The sequence below is a fragment of the Penaeus monodon genome, chromosome 18, assembly GCF_015228065.2.
Source record: "Penaeus monodon isolate SGIC_2016 chromosome 18, NSTDA_Pmon_1, whole genome shotgun sequence".
In the NCBI taxonomy this organism is placed as follows: domain Eukaryota; kingdom Metazoa; phylum Arthropoda; class Malacostraca; order Decapoda; family Penaeidae; genus Penaeus; species Penaeus monodon.
Window position 1 is genome coordinate 38,032,772 of NC_051403.1, and position 5,012 is coordinate 38,037,783.

Consider the following 5,012-nt stretch of genomic DNA (forward strand, 5'->3'; position numbering starts at 1 on the left):
TTATGTATTTTATATACATATATAAGTGTATATATACATATTTACACTGAAAACAGCTTTTCATAACAATAAGTTGATTAACATGACATTTACGCACATTTATTATACTCACCGCAATTATTATACACATGCTTATACTTATCATACACACCGACCCCACCGCATTCATTATATACCACACATTCAATTTACTCACACACATTTTATATCACCAACATTATTATATCACCACACATTCATTAACTCACCACACATTTCATTATACTCAAACATTTAATATACTCACCACAGATTCATATATCGCTACGCATTCATTATACTCAACCATCCATTCATTGTACTCATAACTCAGCCCTTATACTTGCATACATAACCACAATTTTTTGTTATAAGTAGACATTATAATGTCTGACAAAGAAATTGGAAGCACAATTCACTATACACGAGCATAATTCATTATACTTACATACAATTAATTATACACAACTACAATTAATTTTACATAACTACATAATTATACACACTACAATTAATTATACGCAACACAATTAATTATACAAACTACAATTAATTATACAAAAATACAATTAATTATACACAAAATACAAGTAATTTTACACAACTACAAGTAATTTTACACATCTACAATTAATTATAAAATAATTTTAATTAATTAAATCATTTACAGTTTATTATACAGAGTACAATTATTTCACAGAAGTACAATCATTTAAACACGAGACCAATTCACTATATCGAGCAAAGTGTAAATTTACAAACGTACAATCATTAAAAATTAAGTGCATGATACAACAAATTTAAATTTAAAATAAGTACAAGTACTTAAAACATAAGTTTCATTCATTTTACTTAACACCAAAAATTCATTATACTTAACAAAATCCATTATATAAACACACATCCATTATACCAAACACACATTCATTATACTTACCAACATTCATTATACCCAACCCAAACATTCATATTTTCCAAGTATTCAGTATTTCTAACAGACATTCATTTATTAAAAACATTCATATACTTTCGAAACATTCATTATAAATACGAAAATTCATTATACTTACCCCAATCATTATACTTACCCATATCATTATACTACCCCAATTCATTATACTACCCCATATTCATATACTTACCCCCTATCATTATACTACCCCATTTCATTATACTACCCAATTCTAACTACCCATATTCTCATACTACCCCATATTCATCATACTTACCCCATATCATTATACTTACCCCATATTCATTATACTTACCCATATTCATTACACTACCCCATATCATATACTTACCCCATATTCATTTTACTTTCCCCATATTCATATAACTTACCCCCCTATTCATTATACTTACCCCATATTCATTATACTTACCCCATATTCATTATACTACCCCATATTCATTATACTTACCCCATATTCATTAATTACCCAATCATTATACTTTCCCCATATCATTATACTTACCCATATTCATTATACTTACCCATATTCATTATATTACCCCATATTCATATACTTACCCCGTATTCATTATACTTACGCACATTTTTGATGCTGATATATTCATCATACATTTTCACAGAAAATGACTAAATTATTGCATAACTAACGCCCCTTCTCCCGGTACTTCGGATATAATTAGCTCTTGTTTAGATCTCAGTGTCTGTATCTGTCTATCTATCTATGTATGTGTAAATATATACAAAACATACATTATATATAACATATAAACATATTTAAGTTATATATACATATATAAATATTTCATAGATAAGTACTATATATAGATACAATATATAAGTATGCATAATACATATATAAGTATGCATATATACATATAAAAGTATATATAATAAATTATGTATATAATATTATAAATAATACATATATAAGCATGTATATATACATATATAATATGTATATATACAATATATGTAAATATAAAATATATAAGTATGTATATATAAATATATAAGTATGTTATATACAAATTTTCACTGAAAAACAGTTGTCATAACAATAAGTATGATTAACATGACTTTTACGCAATTTATATATCACGCACATTCATTTTACACACTGCGTATACATTATCATAACACCGCACATTATTTTACTCACCGGACATTATTTTACACACCGTCATCATTAGACTTGCGACGCAATATTTTGCTCACAGCATTCATTATGAACCACGCATTCATAATATCGCAGCATTTATTATATACCCCGATTCATTATATCATAACTCAGTCATTATTTACATACATAACTACATTATTTTTATAACTAGAAATTACATCGCTACGCATTCATATATTTACACACATTCATTATACTCACCACATAGTATTCTACTCATCACGCAATCTTTTCTTACCATACACAAGTACAATTATTGTTATACTAGACATTATAATGCTACGATCTTTATACCCCTCCACGCATTCATTAAACTCATCATACATCCATTACATTCATTACTCAGTACCATTTTACATACATAAGTACAATTCATTTAAATTTGCTATATATAAACGGTTGAACACCCATGATTTGGGTTATAATTAGTATAGCATAGAGTCAATGTATTTTTCTGTCTATCTATCGTTTTTATATAAATATGGAAAATTTCATTTGTATAATACATATATATAGGCATCTATATGATATACAAATTTTACATTATATATTCATCCATTCTGTTTTTTATTGTCCAAGAAAGGAACTCGTGAGGAGGTTTAAAACATTAAAATTAATTCAATTTTTTACTCGCTGTTTCCTTTTCATATACACACACAAGCACGAGACAATTCACTATACTCGAGCACAGTGTAATTTACCCAAAAGTACAATTCATTAAACATTAAGTGCATGATACAACAATTAATTCAAAATAAGTACAAGTACTAAACATAAGACATTCATTATACTAACACACATCATATACTTAACAACATCCATTATACTAAACACACATCCATATACCAAACACACATTCATTATACTTACCAAACATTATTATACTAACCAACATTCTATTTACCAAGTATTCATATACTTAACAGACATTCATTATACTACGAAACTCATATATTACGAAACATTCATTACTTACGGAAATTAATACTTACGAAACATTCTATACTACGAACATTCATTATACTTTCGAAACATTCATTATACTTTCGAAACATCATTATACTACGAAATTCATTTTTACTTACCCAATTATTATATTACCCATATCATTATACTTACCCATATTCATTATACTTACCCCAATTCATTTTTTCTTTAACGGGAGGTCAGTCTGAGCGCCGTGGTCACAGCAGAATTAATTGTAGTTTTCATTTGTTTATGCCTTGAGTGAGACGTGGTAGTTTCCCCAGTTCTTTTCACGGAGATGCGTGATACTTTTAGGTAATCAATCTCTTATTTATCCGGGTTGAGATCACACTTTGAATGGGGCTGGCCACCAGTGCTAAAGGGAGGCAATCGAGGTGAATCCTGCCAAGGAAACAAACGCGCCGCCGGTGACTCAACCCTCGAATCAGATGCCGTCGTGACAGTCTTGAGTCCGACGCTCTAAACCCTTCGGCCACCGGACCTATCATAATTTACCCATATCAATACTTACCCCATATTCATTATACTACCCCCCCATTCATTATACTTACCCCATATTCATTATACTTACCCATATTCATTATACTTACCCATTTCATTATACTTACCCGTATTCATTATACTTACCAAATTCATTATATTACCCCATATTCATTATAAATTACCCCATATTCATTATACTTACCCATATTTTTATTATACTACCCCATATTTATACTTACCCCATATTCATTATACTTACCCCATATTCATTATACTTACCCCATATTCATTATACTTACCCCATATTCATTATACTTACCCCCTATTCATTATACTTATCGCCACATTTTTTTATGCATAGATATAATTCATCATACATATCACACGAAAAATGTAAAATTATTGCTATAACTAAACCCTTTTCCCGGGATTCGGGATATAATTTGTCTTTTAGATCTCAGTGTCTGTATCTGTCTATCTATTATTATGTGTAAATATATACAAATACATACATTATATATACCAAAAATATACATATTTAAGTAATATATACATATATATAAATATACAAGATAAGTATCTATAATAGATACAATATATAAGTATGCATATACATATATAAGTACATATATACATATAAAGTATATATATACATACTTATGTATATATATATATAAAATATATATATTATATATATGTAATATACATATATAAGTATGTAATACATATATATGTATATATATACATATATAAGTATGTATATATACATATTTACACTGAACAGCTTGTCATAACAAAAAGTAGATTAAAAGACTTTTACCGCACATTCATTATACTCACCGCACATTCATTATACACACTGCGTATACATTATCCTCACACCGCACATTATTTACTCACCGACATCATTATAACACGTGCATCATTAGACTTGGACGCATCATTTTGCTCACACGCATTCATTATGCTCACCACGCATTCATAATTTCTCGCCATGCATTTATTTTACTTACCCGCATTAAATTTTATCATCATCAGTCATTATACTTACCTACATAACAAATTATTTTATAACTAGAAATACACTCGCTACGCATATTATTTCACCACCCTTCATTATACTCACCACATAGTTTATTTATCATCACGCAATAAATTTTCCTTACCATACACAAGTACAATTTATTGTATAACTAGAATTATAATCGCTACGCATTCTTATACTCTAACGCATTCTTATATCTAATCATCCATTACATTCATTTCTCAGTACCTATTTCTTTCATACATAAGTACAATTCATTTATAATTAGACATAATAAAGCCCGTGTGAAACACCCATGACTTTGGGTATAATTAGTACCAGAT